We start from the raw sequence: 18,347 nt of genomic DNA on the forward strand, positions 1-18,347 counted from the left end.
CGGCAGCGCCCAGCAGCGACCGACAGCGAGGGGTCGTGGAGAGACGAGGAAGCAAGAGCGACCCGGGGGCGGCCCGGGATCCCCTCCAAAGGCGACGACTACCGAACCAAGCAAGGATGCTTTGTGTGTGGGAAGACGGGCCATCGGGCGGCAGAATGTTGGGCCCGGAAGGGAGAACCGCCAAAAGCCCCAAAACCCACGCCCGCAGCCGGGAGACGAGCGGAGGAGGAGATGCAAGCCCCAGAGCCTCCGGAGCAGCTGGTGAGTCAAGACAAACGCATGATGGTAGTGCCAATCTGCTTATCGGGACTAGAGAATTGAGCCACCTGTAGAGCATTCGTGGATTGCGGTTGCTCTAGGAACATTATAACTCCAGAATTAGCAGAGGCGCTAAAATGCCAGCAGACTGCACTAAAAGTTCCGATTGCGTTCTCGCAACTGGATGGATCGGTTGCTGCTGGGGAAGTATCCAAGAAAGAAATACAGGGGATTCCATGTAAAATAGGCAAATGGGAGGGAAGAATATCCTTTGTAATATCCCCTATCGCCACGTATTATGTAATACTGGGGATCCCGTGGCTAGAGCAGGCAAACCCCGAAGTAGATTGGGGGGGAAAGAGCATGTCTTTTAGAGAACAACAAACGGAATGGGAGATAGGCAAGATAGCAGAGGAAGAGAGCGAGGGAGATGAGTCGGAAGAAATAACCCAAGAACTATTGCCCCCGGAATACAGAGACTTCGTGGATGTGTTTAATCAGAAAGAAGCAAGCAAATTACCTCCCAAAAGGAATCTAGAAGTGGGAATCGAAATAACCCCAGGGGCAAACTTACCAAAACCCAAAGTTTACCCCATGTCTGTTCAGGAAAAAGAGGAATTGAGGAAATATATTGATAAAAATCTGGCACGGGGATTCATTAAGCCTTCCAACTCCCCTTTGGGGGCCCCCGTTTTATTTAGGAGGAAGAAAGACAATTCGTTGAGACTATGCATTGACTATCGAAATTTGAATGCAATTACAAAAGATAACAAATACCCTATGCCCTTAGTAAAGGACCTAATTACCGTATTGAAGAAAGGGAGCATATTTACGAAGCTGGATTTGATCGAAGCTTATCATAAATTAAGAATCAGGCCCGAGGACACTTGGAAAACTGCATTTTCCTGCGCTTTCGGACTTTTTGAATATTTAGTTTTACCTTTCGGATTAAAAAATGGGGGCTCCTGCTTCATGCAGCTCATAAACGAAATCCTACGCCCACTGTTATACCGGGGGGTATTTGTATTTTTAGATGATATCCTTATTGTGAGTGAGGATAGAAAACAGCACACCGAATTGGTCCGGGAAGTTTTACAAAAGCTAAGGGAAGCTAAGCTATATGCAAAATTTTCCAAATGTGAATTCAACAAAACACAAATTGATTTTTTGGGGTATCGGATATCTTCGGATGGATTAGCTATGGACCCGTCCAAAGTATCGGACGTAAGGGAATGGGGAGTCCCTCAAACAAGGAGACAATTACAATCGTTCCTGGGATTCGCAAATTTCTATAGGTCATTCATAAAAGACTTTGCTCAACTGGCGGTGCCCCTTACCGAACTTTTGAAGACGAAAGGGAAAGGGGAAACGGCAAAAGTAAAAGCCCCTGGCGCTAAACTGATTTGGACGCCAGAATGCCAAAAAGCTTTCGAAACTCTAAAAGGACGCTTTACGGAAGAATCCGTCTTAAAGCACCCAGACATGCAGAGTCCTTTCATAATACATTGTGATGCTTCAGACTGTGCCTATGGGGCAGTATTATTACAAAAGGACCAAAATGGGAATTTGAAACCATGTGGGTATTTATCACGGAAATTTAACGAAACCGAAAAATGTTGGCCCATATGGGAAAAGGAAGCGTTAGCAATACTGAAGGCATTAGAATGCTGGAGGCACTTCCTCGAAGGGAGCGAAATTCCATTCGAAGTCTGGTCTGATCATAAAAATCTCCAGTACTTGAAATCCCCACGAAAATTATCTCCCAAACAAATTAGATGGGCACAGTACTTCAGTAGATTTAATTTTCAATTGAAATTTTTCCAAGGGAAACAAAACATTCTGGCCGATGCCCTCTCTCGCATGCCCCAACATGAGAACATAACCACAGCAAAGGAGGGAACTTTATTTTCTGAAAAACAATGGGGGTTAGCAGTCAACACGAGGGCACAAACGGAAAGAGAGAACTTGGCTGCGGTTAAAATTAACGAAGGCAGTATTTGGGAAAAGGAACTTGCGCAATCATATGAAGGGGACCAATGGATTTTATCCAACACAGAAAAAGGGGAACAAAAGGGGGGATTATGGTTTGTGAAAAGGAAGTTGTACATTCCTGCAATACTAAGGGCCAAAATTTTGCATCGTTTTCATAATAACCAGAGCGCAGGACACATGGGAATTACAAAAACTACCAAAACCGTAGCGAAACATTGTTGGTGGCCAGGAATGAGAAAGGACATAAAAAATTATGTTACCCAATGTGACGATTGTGCCATGAATAAATCGCGGGGAGGGAGACCAATGGGACTATTGCAACCAGTGGCAGAACCTACCAGACCTTGGGAATGTGTGGCCATGGACTTTGTGGGGGAATTACCTGTCAGCAAGGGTCATCGTTATATATGGACTGTATTAGACTTGTTTTCCAAACAGGCTCACTTTATAGCGCTTGCAAAGCTACCATCAGCAGAGAAACTAGCTGATTTATACATAAACCACATTTACAAGCTACACGGATGTCCTAGCCGGGTGATCAGTGACAGGGGTGTCCAATTCACAGCAAAATTCTGGGGGAATTTTTTAGAAATGTTAGGAGCAGAAAGGAGCATGAGTTCTGCTTTGCACCCTATGACAAACGGTGCAGTGGAACGTACCCAACAGACACTTGGGCAGTTCCTTCGCATATATTCAAACAAAAGACAAAGCGATTGGTCTAGGTGGTTAGCATTTGCTGAATTAGCGTTTAATTCTACAATCCACTCCGCAACAAATAAATCTCCATTTGAAGTGATTTATGGGCACGAAATTCAGCCTTTACCCCAATTGCCAAAGTGGCCGGAGAATGGAGAAACAGGGGCGGGGAAATGGAAAGCTCAGATGCAAGAATGTTGGGACCAAGTGACTGCGTCTTTAAAAGAAGCGCACAAAAAATACAAAACCTTTGCAGATCGGAAAAGAATGGAGGGCGATAAATTGGAAAAGGGAGACTTAGTATGGCTAAGTACAAAAAACATAAAACTAGGTCTGCCTTCGAAAAAGCTGAGCCCTAAGTTCATCGGACCCTTCAGAATACAGGAAATCATAAACAAAGTAACTTTCCAATTACAATTGCCAAAAAGTCTAGGGAAAATACACCCTGTATTCCATCGTAGCTTATTAAAAAAGTATATGGGTACTTTGGATAAAGTGGATACCTAGTGTTCACGTCTATTCTGTTTCAGAGTCAAGGCGACCGAGGTACGGAAGAAGAGATCGGCGGAAGGGGAAGCACCATGTCATGGGACCGATTCCAAGAGCTGAGTTTGCAAGCTCTTGAATCGGAGCCATAACAATTCGCACTCCTCTATAGCTCCTACGGACACCTGGCAGCAAAGCATGGGAAATTCTGGAGAGAGAATCAAAACAATTTTAATGAGTAGCTTGTTTTGTAGTGATGATAATGATACATGGGGTGGGGCTTGGGTGATGATATTTACGTGTGGTGTGACGTTGTAACGAAGGTAATAAAGAAGATTGTATGTAAACATTATGTCATTCTCGACTTTGCCAAGTCGTGTATTCTTCAATAAAGATCCGGTTTGATAGCAGCTACTTTTGGTCTGTGTTCATGCTGGTTGTTTGAAGTAAGCGTGACACATCTGTGCATTTCATTTTTTCTGCCTGAGTGTAGTATCCTACATTCCTCCTTGCAGAAGCAAGAAAATGCAGACTCACTCCAAATCCCCATATTTGCTAACTTATGGTGAGATTTTTTTTTAAGGATTCAGCCAACTTTGCCGCACTTTGGGTAATGTCAGAATCTACTGGAAACTCTAAAGTATCCACAGCTGTGGGGCACACTGAAATGGCACTCTGTAGCAAGTTGGGAGCAGCAGTGGGAACACACAGGGTGGGGTGATTGTCCAGCGGGGCCTGAACAGTCTCAGGCCAGCTGTACTTTGTGAATGTCAATGCAGTGTTGCAGCAACTGCTACCAGATGTGTCTGAACCTGGATTCTGCAGCAAGTGTAGATACAGGCATAGATGACTGAATATTCAATTTTCTTAATTTTGTCTTTTTATATATACCTAAATAGTTCTCAGATCACTCTATTCTCTTTGTTTTGCAAATGGTTCAGTTTGTATTATTTCTTCATATTATTCTGTCCTGTGAATAAATATTCCTCTTTATAATTCAGTTTGCATGCATTTGCATTATTAGGAAGTACCTAGTTTTAAAGCAAGCACATGTGTGTTGCTATTGAATTCTAAATAATGTTTTGGCATGCTGTGTGCTATATTTCGAATGACGGAACTAGCAAAACTACCTCTGAGTATTCCTTACCTAAGAAAACCTTATGACGTTCATGGGATTGATGTACATTGACAGATGACTTACACACACAAGTTTCTTAGTACTATAAAGTAGAAGAATTTGGTCCTTGTTGTTGTCAAGAAGCCTTAGGAATATCCTATAAGGTCTCAGGCTGCATTAGCTAAGGACGGGTTGGATAAAAAAAGAGTGGAAGCAGTGCTGCCATGTAGGATTGTTATTGATCTTGGTTATGTTAGCTAGGGTTGACTGGCAAGTGGATTTTGATATTGAAGAGGCATATCAGTGAATATCATTTGCTGCTGATCAACTTGGGGACAAGATAGCAAAAGGGCTTTTGGTGTCATTATAAAAGCACCCATTGGCAATTGGAGGAAGAAGTGAGGCCGCATTAGATGGATGTTTAGCTTGTTTGAACATGGCTCTTCTACTGTTCTTATTTTCTTTCTATATCACTGGTGTAAGCTATCAAAGTAATACAAAGCAAACAGACTGCCTATCCTCCCCAAAATAAAAGCTGTCATATCTTTATGTTGAAAACTCCAAGTATATGGAATAGCATAATTTCTAAATCCTTTATATTGCTGTAGGAGTGTTTTTATCTCATTCTTTGAAATAGTACAGTAGATTCTCTTGTAAAAGAAAAAAGGTAGCGGGACATGGAACACATTTAAAATCATAGCTGACACATTGCAGTTCTGCTGAAAGTATCTTTTCACAGTCTCCCACAATGCAAAACAAAGGAGCAGCTCTTTATCTTGGAGCATCTTGGAAATAGCTTCTGTTGCTTGCCTTCACAAGTCACCTTTCCTTTAGTGAGCCTTTGTAGAAGGACTGGCAAGGTAAGGAAAACATTGAGCCCTGTTATTCATAATTTAGCAACCACCAGCAATCTCTCTGTCTCTCATCTATCTAAGATGCTCATTTTATGACACAAAACTAAGTTGGCTTGAAAGTAAGTTTCAAACCAGTAGTTTACAGCAATGTAGGAATTATACAGCAGGCTGAAAATTGTTTGATGGCAATAGTAATCGATTCATTGCTATTAGCTATGCTGCTTGGAGGACAAGATGGTTCCCATAACTCCTCTGTAGTCCTCTTCAAATATTAGGACAACATGGATCCCCAGATGTGGCTGGATTTACTCTTAGTAGCCCCAGCCTGCAAATGGGAGTTGCAATCCAACAATAACTGGAGACCCAAATTTGAGAATCAGAATGTGTGGAGAGAGAGTAGTAGCCTCTTCTATACCTAAAATCTATGCACTGAAGTGCAACTCTGCATCAAAGAAGTCCATGTTCCAAGTGGAATAGGAGGCACTTCAATTGAAAACAATGGGAGAGGAGCCCCCACTGCTCAGATTATGAGCCGCTGAGGCTCTGCACATACCTTTATGCTTATAGTGACAGAGTTTCACTTAGCTGAGAATCCCCTTTGTATAAGATGCAAGCTGAAAATGATTGTCTTTCATCTTTCGTGAAGCTCTAATCACTAAAGAGAGCTGGGATGTAGTATACCATTTCTGAGCTAGGATGTAACACAGTGTCTAAATATCCAAGACCTTTTCCTGTGTGCAAATGTTATAAATGCTCCCAGTAGGACTGAACTCCTGTTATACTGAACAGCTCCAGATTATAGATCCCAGCATACATTGTGGGCTCATTAAACAAGAACAACAAACCACTAACATCCTCAACAACCCATCCATTAATTTTATGTGATATTGTTAGTCGCAGAGCCAGATTTATACCAACACTTTCTGTTCTTCTGTAGCCTTTTCCCAATATACTAAAATGCACTTCCTAACAATGAATATGCACACAAGCTGAATTATAATGAGGGATATTTAGTCACAGGACAGGATCATCCCACAGGGAATGGCATTATTATGCAAGGTGTTCCCTGGCTTCCCACTCATTGATCTTTTGTTAAACCACTCAGATATGTGGAAACATATCAAAGGGTAGTTGTGTTGGTCATTCAACAACACACAACAAAATTTGAAAACGTCAAAGTGTAATACCTTTATTGACCAACGAAAATGCACAAAATACATTATGCAAGTTTTTTGAAGCTCCATTGGCTTCATCAGGCAATACCTATTTAAAAATCAAATTGTAGAAAAAGGATGATGATGGTAGAATCACAGACCTCCATTTTGTATCAAATGTTATTTATATTGTAATTCAGTTTATCAGGAGAGATCTTAATGCAGACCAAGGTATCTCCTCTTCCAGAGACAGAGGGCAATAAATAACATTTCAATTCCATCAGCCACAGAAAAGTAACTCTCCCTGAGATCCATATTTTCCTTTGTGAAACTCACTGTTTCTTAATAAGAGAATGTTAAATTTCTCAAGAAATACTAGAAAAATGTTTATGTGCTATTAACCTGCCAATTGTAGTCAAATGAAAGAGCTGTGCTGTTGCTGGTCCAATTAACAAAAAAGCTCAATTTTAGCATCTAAGGAATATATAAGTCTCACAGCAATGCATGGGTACTTTCAAATTGTATTACAATAGATTTTGTTAATCCAATTTAGGTTATTTCAAAAGCTTATCTGTTCTATAGGTCAAATGGACACATTTTCTTTGTACATAGACTATCTTGTGTTTGTATAGATACTTTACAAGTATTCTGGGATTTTGTATAGTACTATAGGTCAACAGACCTATAGAGTACTATGCTTAATGGTTTCTGCTTATGTAATTCTTATTCTTCTTTGTGTAACTGTAAAGAACAAAATGTCTTTTGCAAATCAGATGATGAGAATCAGGCTTATAGGTTTTTTTCTGAATATTTACTATAGTCCACTCTTTTTAAATATGAAAAAACCTCATTTAATAAAGTCAGAGGCTTCTCTGCAAGTTTGTTAATGAAGAAGACTGAATACTGTCGAAAACTAGAGAAATGAAGTTCAAGAAGAAATAAAATGTAATGATGAATTCTACAGGTTGGAATAGACCTTTGCAAACTTCCATCTCCCCAGCCCACAAAGATGAGTTACAGGTTGAAATGGAACACAGAGAACAAAGGTAGAAGAATTTATGCTGTTTTCCCTATGACAGTAGATGTTAATTAATCAGAGCAACTAATACTTTTCTAAGTGGTAACCTAGACAAAATTGATAGACTCACAGTGTGAATGTTTGATTATATTTGCAAAATCATTTGCACATCAAACAGTGCCATAATATTGAAGGCACTTTTGCTGTGTTGTTACTGTTGTTATTTTCTTCGTTTATCTACTTGCAATAAATCAACTCAGGGCAATTCATTTTCCAAAGCATTCCAAGAAAGGCAATGGATCCTGAACCCAGCAGGTGACACATTAAATTCACAGATATGTCACTCACATTTAAGACACATGGCTAATACCTATAGCAGTCAGATTGTTGCAACAGAATAAAAACACAGTTCAGGAATAATTATGTTCCCATGTCAGTGTAAAAAATTCTCCACTCTTTTCAATAAGAGCCACTAATGGGTATCACAAGCTCTGTCATGTACCACTAATTAACAAAACACTGAGCAGCAAATCCTCAATGAAGACACCACATGCATCTTAAGATCGGTTGATCCATATTCTTGAGCACAAGCTGTATAAATTTCCACTTTGTAAAATACACTGGAAATAAAATGCAATGTTTTTACATAATCAATAACTCATTGCGCATTTCCTTCTATTCGGCATTCCAAGAATCCTGATAAAAGACTGGAGTTTGAGACAGAGAATGGGGACAGTAAATGTGCAAGGAAATATGATATTGTTGTTGTGGAGAAAAGATGTTCATTTTTTCCTTATAAAAGCTATATGCAAAACTAGAGTTTGATCATTGTTTATTATTCTCCAAGATAGTGTGTTTATTTGAAATCAGCAAAGGAGATCAGCCTTTTCTAGCCATGACAACTTCTACATATTTGCCCTGAATTCTGTCCCATCCTGGTTCCCCAATAACCTGTGATACTCTTTCTAAAATCTACATGGAAATATAAATGCATGTCTGTTGAAATGTATTGCATTGGATCCAAATGTAATACTTAGAAGAGACATGGGACCTTTCCACACTATACAATCATAGCACTATGAGCTCATTTAAATTACTATCGTACTATCTGACAGAATTTGGGGATCTGCAATTTAGTGGGGGTTATTGAGAAGTATCTGAGAAATCTAGTGCCTCACAAAGCAATAAATCCTAACATTCTGTAGGACACAACTGTAGCAGTTAGTGCTGTAACTATGTAGTGCGAATGGAGCCACCAGTGGTGCAGTGGGTTAGACCCTTGTGCTGGCATGACTGCTGACTGACAGGTTTGTGGTTCAAATCCAGGGAGAGTGGGTGAGTTCGCTCTGTCAGCTCTAGCTCCCCATGCAGGAACATGAATGAAGCATCCCACAAGCACGATAAAACATCAAACATCTGGGCATCCCCTGGGCAACGTCCGTGCAGACATCCAATCTTAAATACCAGAAGCAAATTGCAGTTTCTCAAGTCACCCCTGACATGAAAAAAAATGTAGTGTGAATAAGTTTCCGCTAAAATAATAAATTTAAGTCTTAAAAAAGGCATCATGAGACTCTGCAAGTGCAGTTTTTTTTAATGAAGTAGAGTGTTTAAGGATCAGGATATTCGTAGGGATACAAAAATGCTTCTCCATAAAGTTGTTGTCCTTCCAACCCTGATATGCCTGTGAAATGTGGACCATCTACAAACATCACTTTTAACTTGGAGAATGATTCCATTAGTGTTGGCTCTGAAAAATCCTGCAAATCTCTTGGGAAGACAGGCGGACAAATGTCAACATTCTGGAAGAAGCAAAGACCACCAACATTGAAGTGATGATCCTCCACCACTAACTCTGCTGGACTGGCCACGTTGTCCAAATACCTGATCACCACCTCCCAAAGCAGTTACTATATTCTCAATTAAAGAATGGAAAACGGAATGTTGATCGACAGGAAAAGAGATTTAAAGATGGGCTTAAAGCTAACCTTAAAAACTATGGCATAAACACTGAGAAATGGCTCTGGCTTTGAACCTTCTAACTTGAATATTTTTGAAATGGGGTAGCTGGCAGTTAGCTAAAATTTCAAATCATATTAGCCTGATAGGAACAGATTGAGTCAGCTTATGTTGAAATTCACAGATTTATTTTATTGAGCATCTCTACAAAAGTGGATTTTTTCATGGTGCACATACTTCCATCTCTGTTATGCATTTTCACCTTTGGTAATCAGTTTTCACAGGTTTTTGATCCTTTCAAGAACTATAACTATTTCAACATCACCAACATCATCAACAATACCATATCTATATCAACCCATTTCCATCTGCATCACATGTTTTCAATTATGATTTCATTCCATTTAATTTCTGTTTTAATTTTTAATGTTGTGAAGATATTTAAATATTTATTTCAGAATGTATTTAAAAACTTTCCAAAAATTCTTTTTTAAAACATGCATTTTAAGACATTTTAACTGCTAGGGACTGTCTGCAATCACTGCTGGATTTAGGACAAATATGCTAGCTAAGTTATTAGGCCCCTTACTTGGGCCCTGAAGGAAATAGGCCCAGTAGGTCTACGCTGTCTGCATTGTGGCATACTCCCATAGACTATCAACTCTGGAATTAGTCTGTAATTGCTCCAAAACAGAATGCCTTCAAATTTAGAATTGCACCATATAAGCAAAATCCATCATTAAAAAATGTGTGCTGGAAGATGGGTCCCCCTGTCCAATGGGACTGTGTGTTTAAGCACACCTAAGCACAATAGTAAGTCTGTCACTGCCTGCAACATTCCGTACAATATGAAATCTTTTGGAAAGCTAAGTTGAAGAATTTGCAAATACAAGATTCTTCACACATACCTAGCAAAGTCTGAAAGAGGAATCGCTGGGATCAGACATAAACATATCACGAGAAACAGTCTCTAGCAAACTGCTTTTATTTTCCTCCCTATTCAAACTCCCTGCTATAATAGAAGAGTTGTGTCTAGCATTGTGCTTTCACACTAGATTTTGTGAGCATCCTGGTGGGGCCTGCTTGGCTTATTTTTCAATTCTGATTAGGTTACGTGTGCATTTTCAGAAGACTTTCAAATAGGAACAGTTTGAAGAATGAAGCCAGAAAAGTGAAATACCTTTTAGACTAAGGTGTTTTCTAATTTTAGTAAGATCAAACAGTACCATGTTCTTGGCATCTGTGTTTCTCTTGTGGTATTCATTGAGTAATAACATTGACTGCATTTTGTTCCATTTGGTTTCATATTTCATCTTTAATGCAGTTTATCTTAATATCTATATAAAATCAATGCATTTTTACATAGTTCATTCTCAAAGGAGAGCCATTTTCCTGCTCACAGCAGCAATACTAAGACTATACCTTTGGCAAATTTAATGCACACTGCTGAATTTGTAGACGCTATAAGTGCACATCCATTTTAAAGGAGTAAAATATGTAAACTGCTGCTTTAATGAACTGCCTTCCTTTAAGTGGCAGCCAGTTCATTCATAATCATAATTTTGGTTCATAATCATAATTTCTAGTCACTTGTATATGTGAATAATTCTCTAGAGTTCTCATTCTCATAACCTTATAGATGAGCTTATTTGACTGTGTACATTATGCCTAGATGTCTGAAAAGAAGTAGGTTAATCATTTGCCCACTGAAGATTTAGCTCAGATTTTAGCTACATTGTACTACTGTCATTGTTGGACTTCTGCAATGTCAAGAGATTAGTTGTTATCAGAAGCTGAAATGTGTGTATCATTAAAATGTACCATATTTTGCAATTTCTTCAAATTCATGCTGGAAAGAATTTGAGATATGAAAAAAAATTAGAGTGAAGCTGAAACTAATGTGGGAGCATTACTTTTATATTACTCGGACAATCTTGCCTTCTCTTTTTCCTACAAATAAACATTCTACAGAAAGAATTGCTACCTGCACATACAAATACACATGGTACTCATAATGATACAAAGCACTAACTTAATTCAGCTACTGTCCCTGTGATTGACAGGAAATTCCACTGTCTTAATTTCCACGCGCACACCCCAAGAAAAGATACGAATGAATAGCATTATATAGCAAAATAGCAATATTAGCACATCAAAGGTTATGTTTTGCATTGATCAAAGAGAATATATTTACTATTTCTTTGTTTCTGAAGAAATAAAAAGCTGTTAGTTCTACTTATAGACAATAGATAAATTGATTTATAAAAAGCAAATGGAGATTGAAATATTACAGAATGGAATGTTTTTCAAAAAGTGTTCAGTCTTGGGTGGGTGGATGGGGGTGTATTGTCGAAACTTTTACTTTATTGTATGTGATATCCTTCTATACCTATCCTTCTATTTACTTAATGGCTCATTCTCAAAGACAACTTACAACTGATGTTTCACAATAATTTTCCACTCAGATGCTTTGAAATGTATAAACTCTATTAAACCTCTGTAAAGCTTAATGTTCTCACTCAAGAGTGTGTTATGCACCAAAAGCACATCAGCTCTCATCATCCTACTCCTGTGCATGTATATTATTGAGATAAGGCTTGAACAATAAACAAAAGGGTTGTATTACAGATCTCTTCATTTTTTAAAAAAGGTATTGTGTTGAATTTTCTAAAATCTGTATAGTATGCCAAGACATTAAAAGTTTATCTTTTATTCAGCATCCTAATTTAAGTTAAAAGGCATGTGGGGCAACTGCATGCTGGCCTAATGAGAAAATGAGGTTTTCCATGATACCTTAATTCTTCTTGATGTATGAGATGAAAAATAATACATTGCTGACAAAAGGAATCATTGTCTTCTGACATAAATGTCTCCCTGTAATTGAAACTTGACCTGAATTGGACTGATCATCCCATAAATTTCTTGAATGAGCTGACCTTTATCTGTTTCAAAACTGTGTTATATTTTCCAGTGCACCACTGATTAATCATAAATTTATGCTCCAGTTTCTGAATAACTGGTCTTGAACACCAAAAGCATCCCACTGAAATTTCTTGACTTCTGAAGGTATACAGTAGTACTACAGAAATTACCTGAAATGTTTGGTGCCATACATAACAAATATGAGGTTAAAGTCTTTAGTGATATGATTATTTAATGTCACTCCTCATTCCATCTTGCAGAAATAGACATATGGAATTGGAACAAAAAGGAATTGTGAGTGAAATTGTAGCATAGTGGAAGTACTCTACCCACTCTTTAGTTATACATGGCCATTTATTGCAAACTGCTGAATACACTAGTGCAAAATCAAGATTAATTCTTGATTAGTAGGATTTCACCCCCCCCCCCCTTAAAATTGGAAGGTAAACAACTAATTCTCTTCAAAAGATGACATTTCATCATCATCAACTGTTAAAAGAAAATGAATGCCCTAATATGTGTATGAAGATAAATTGCAAAAAACCAAATTGATGGAACAATTAAACATTTAAAAAATATTTTGGCTTAAGCCCATCAGCAGAGGAAACAGCATGAGAAATGGCAGAGTAAGCAAACCTACATTTAGTTAGCAAATCTTTCACATCAGTTCCTGTTCCTGGTTTTAGCCATACTGACATCATTTAATCTGTGTTAGTAAGAGTTCATTTATTCTCAATTTGCAGTTTGCAGCTTTTCTCCCTTCCTCTGTGTTTGAAGATCACATGTTATAAAACCTGTCACAATGAAACTATTAGCAGACTTCCAGATGTTTTTACGAAGAAGACTAAGCCTTCTTTATTTCTGTGCTACACCCTGTTTGAGGGTGGTGGTGCAGATATGCTTGCTGGTTGCCTTCTGCTTATAGTAAATATATTCCCTGTCAAGACACACTCTTCACTCTCATATTCCAGAAAACAAATCCATGGTTATTTGCATTCGGATGCTGTGGATCATAGAATAGAAAGAAAAAGAAAGAAAAGCAAAAATGAAATTTTCTAGTCTTAAGAATTAAGTGAATTAAGAATTAAGTGAAGGAAGAACTAAAATGTATATTTATGTTAGCATGGAGGAGGAGGAGGAGGAGGAGGAGGAGGAGGAGGAGGAGGAGGAGGAGGAGGAGTGAGAAGGCAAAACTTCCTTTTCTGAGTATTCAGATTTTGAATGCTTGTTCAAAGAAGTTCAAGGGTCCTGAACTCATCCCATTTGGACTTGGGTCATCTGAACTCATTGGATTCCAATCTAAGATGGCACCAAAAGAGTTCTCACACAACTCCTAAAGCAAGTGTTGTATCCCTTATCCAAAATACTTGGGATCAGAAGTATTTTGGATTTCTCCCCCCTCCCCTCACCGCCACCACCATTGCTACTGCCAGATGTTGGAATATTTATATTTACATACCTGTATACAATGAGATTTCTTGGAGAAGGGATCCCAGCGTAAATGCAAAATTCATTTATGTTTCATATACATCTTATCTTATAAATAGTCAGAAGTTAATTGCATGAATTAATAATTAATCAATATCCATGTGGATGTAACAAAGTTTGTGAGCACTAAACCATCAGAAAGCAAAGTTACCATTACCTCAGCCACCTATGTGCACATTGGTTAGGGAAGAACAAATTGAAAGATTCCAGCCAATTTTATCTCATCTGTTCAATATCAAACAGGGACTGAAGTAAAGAAAATCTTGAAGAATGTTTCTATAATTTTCTAGAGTGTGCTGCCCTCTTTTTCAGAAATGCCATTTGACAAAGGACTTTCACAGAGAAAACCCCCCAAACTCATGATTCGGTCTTTTACTAGTTACAGGCAGTTCCTGAGTTACAAACATCTGATTTACTCCTAATTAAGAATGGGGGTGAGACAACAGGAAGTGAGAGAAATCATGGGGAAAATGTGTCTCAACTGAAGCTTTATCACCAATCCTTGTTTCCACAACAAACCATTTTTTTCAAAATCCAATGATCACAAGGACAGAAAGTGAGGAGAAATATTCTGAACAGAGACAAAAAACAAATACCACATGAGTGTCAACCCTCCCCTATGTTATCCAAAGCTAAAAAAAAAATAGATACTTTTGGCTGGAGTTACACTTACAAATGTACTTGTTCCAACTTAAATACAAATTCAACTTAAGAACAAACTTACAGAACCTATCTTGTTTGTAACTTGGGGACTGCCTGTACTTGAGTGTTCTTGACTAAGCACTCCAAGGCCAAAGATTATAGAGTTTGAATGTTCCTCTCTGGGAACTGCAAAGGAATGCCTGTGTCTGTGAGTAGCTTCTTTTCACTACATGTAGGAATATGATAATGTTGACAATCTTTTATTTATATCAGTATAACGTTTGTTTCCTTTCTTCTGAATAATTTTAAATGTAGAATTATTGGGTTAGAAGAAGTGTGGTGCTCCACTACTACTGAAGTCAATCACAGGTAGACATTATTTCCCTCATAAGGAATCAAGGATCAGACCGTTTTTCTTATGATGGCTGTTACAAACTAAACATTGGGAATTGTACATTAATGAGAAGCAATCTTTGCATTTATATTCTTCTGCTGAATAATTGGCTGTAAATTAAGAACAGATAGCTTAACCAATTCCTTACATAATTGAAATAACAGAAAATAGTCTGCCTTTTATAGCTTTTTTTAAGGGTGATTAATGGTTTGTTTCAAAGTTTATAGAGTTTCTAGAGCTCTCTAAAATATGAATAATTGATGCATAAAAATATGAGTATTTTCTCCAGATAAAATTGTTTTACTAGAAATTTCCATATTTTAAAGAAATAAAACAATGCATTTATCTAGCGCAATGCATCTCCTAAACACATTACTGCATAACACAATTTGTTTCAAGACATTTACCTTGGAGATGTCATTTTTGCGCAGTCTTCCATAACTCTGTGACAGATGATACATCCAAAACTATTACATTGATCTGTTGAGCTTTTCCCTTTCTATAAGAGCAAAATATTACTACTGGGTGTATTCAAAATAGTGCTCAGCTTGGGTTTGAATCTTGTCCCTTGTAAAATCAGAAAGTACAGCTGAGTCTGAAGAGATGACTTTGGGGACGAAAATTCCAAGGAATACCTTAACAATCAGTTTCCATGCTGAATGTTAGATTTAGGAAGTAACTGTTTAAATAAGTAACTTTCCCAAGCACTAGGAAATAGAACTGTTGCAGAAAATTATTTTCAATGAGAAAATGACACCTTCCTGTACTATAGCGCCAAGGTGGAATCGTTCTGGCGACTTAAATTATAACCAGAGGCTATTCTAAATACATTTTCATGCATCATACAAGGAGGTACAGTGTAAAGGTAGCCAGAGATTACCATTGCATGGGTCTGCATCCTAGTTACTAATTGGCCATGTGTGGCATCAAGATTCTCTTCACATATCACTGCTGTCTTACAAAAAGGAGCATCAGTTGCCCGCCTAAGCTTTTCTCATAAGTAGAAAACAGGAAGTGTATGATCCTGTCAGCACTAAGTAGCATTTTGACCTCAGGCTGGATCAGGCTACCTGCAAATCTTTTTTGAGAACAAAACACCTGTCTACACTGACCACGTACCCAGAAGTGGACCAGAAATGGCTGCTGTGGTTCGGGAGCACTTTAGTGGCACTGGAACCATGACAGAATCCAGGGCTGGTCCAAAGTAGCAAAACATCTGATTAGCACTGAATCATAACATTTAGAATCATAGAATCATAGAATCATAGAATAGTAGAGTTGGAAGAGACCTCATGGGCCATCCAGTCCAACCCCCTGCTAAGAAGCAGGAAATCGCATTCAAAGCACCCCCGACAGATGGCCATCCAGCCTCTGCTTAAAAGCCTCCAAAGAAGGAGTCTCCACCACGGCCCGGGGGAGAGAGTTCCACTGTCAAACAGCTCTCACAGTGAGGAAGTTCTTCCTGATGTTCTGGTGGAATCTCCTTTCCTGTAGTTTGAAGCCATTGTTCTGTGTCCTAGTCTCCAGGGCAGCAGAAAACAAGCTTGCTCCCTCCTCCCTATGACTTCCCTTCACGTATTTGTACATGGCTATCATGTCTCCTCTCAGCCTTCTCTTCTGCAGGCTAAACATGCCCAGCTCTTTAAGCCGCTCCTCATAGGGCTTGTTCTCCAGACCCTTAATCATTTTAGTCGCTCTCCTCTGGACACTTTCCAGCTTGTCAACATCTCCCTTCAACTGTGGTGCCCAAAATTGGACACAGCATTCCAGGTGTGGTCTGACCAAGGCAGAATAGAGGGGGAGCATGACTTCCCTGGATCTAGACGCTACACCCCTATTGATGCAGGCCAAAATCCCATTGGCTTTTTTAGCTGCTGCATCACATTGTTGGCTCATGTTTAACTTGTTGTCCACGAGGACTCCAAGGTCTTTTTCGCACACACTGCTGTCAAGCCAGGCGTCCCCCATTCTGTATCTTTGATTTCCATTTTTTCTGCCGAAGTGAAGTATTTTGCATTTGTCCCTGCTGAACTTCATTTTGTTAGTTTCGGTCCATCTCTCTAGTCTGTTAAGATTGTTTTGAATTCTGCTCCTTTCTTCTGGAGTGTTGGTTATCCCTCCCAGTTTTGTGTCGTCTGCAAACTTGATGATCGTGCCTTCTAACCCTTCGTCTAAGTCGTTAATAAAGATGTTGAACAGAACCAGGCCCAGGACGGAGCCCTGCGGCACTCCACTCGTGACTTCTTTCCAAGATGAAGACGATGCATTGGTGAGCACCTTTGGGTTCGTTCGCTTAGCCAATTACAGATCCACCTAACCGTAGTTTTGTCTAGCCCACATTTTACTAGTTTGTTTGCCAGAAGGTCGTGGGGGACTTTGTCGAAGGCCTTACTGAAATCTAGATATGCTACATCCACGGCATTCCCTGTATCGACCCAACTCGTAACTCTATCGAAAAAAGAGATCAGATTAGTCTGGCATGACTTGTTTTTGGTAAATCCGTGTTGACTATTAGCAATGACCGCATTTGTTTCTAAGTGTTTGCAGACCACTTCCTTAATGATCTTTTCCAGAATCTTGCCTGGTATCGAAGTGAGGCTGACCGGACGGTAATTGTTTGGGTCGTTCTTTTTTCCCTTCTTGAAGATAGGGACCACATTCGCCCTCCTCCAATCTGCTGGGACTTCTCCCGTTCTCCAAGAACTCTCGAAGATAATTGCCAGTGGTTCTGAAATAACTTCCGCTAGTTCCTTCAATACTCTTGGATGTAGGTGATCTGGCCCTGGGGACTTGAATTCGTTTAGAGCGGCCAGGTGTTCCTGGACAACTTGTTTCCCTATTTGGGGTTGGTTTTTCCCCAATCCTTCATCCATTCCATGTTGCTGAGGTTGAAGATGGCTTTCTTTTTGTGAGAAGACCGAGGCAAAGAAGGCATTAAGCAGTTCTGCCTTTTCCCTATCCCCTGTCGCCATCACCCCATCTTCTCCTTGCAGTGGCCCTATTGCCACCTTTTTCTTCCTTTTTCTACCAACGTAAGCAAAAAAAGCCTTTTGTTGTTGTTTTTTATGTCCCTGGCGAGCCTGAGCTCATTTAGCGCTTTAGCCTTGCGAACCTTTTCCCTACAGGTGTTGGCTATACGTTTGAATTTGCCACAGAAATCACCAAGGATTGTGGCAAATCCGGTGGTGCCTGGCGGAGGGAACCCATCACCCCATGCCCTGCATTTCCTAAATTACCCCTAACCCCTGCTGCCTGGCTTCTCCCGATTGTTACTAATGCAACACAAGAAGCCTCCCATGTTGCCACAGTGGTGGCATATGGTGGTTCCTCTCCTTTTGCACCTCGGTGTAACTCTACATTATTGGAT

The sequence above is a fragment of the Anolis carolinensis genome, chromosome 5 (genome assembly GCF_035594765.1).
Source record: "Anolis carolinensis isolate JA03-04 chromosome 5, rAnoCar3.1.pri, whole genome shotgun sequence".
Classification (NCBI taxonomy): domain Eukaryota; kingdom Metazoa; phylum Chordata; class Lepidosauria; order Squamata; family Dactyloidae; genus Anolis; species Anolis carolinensis.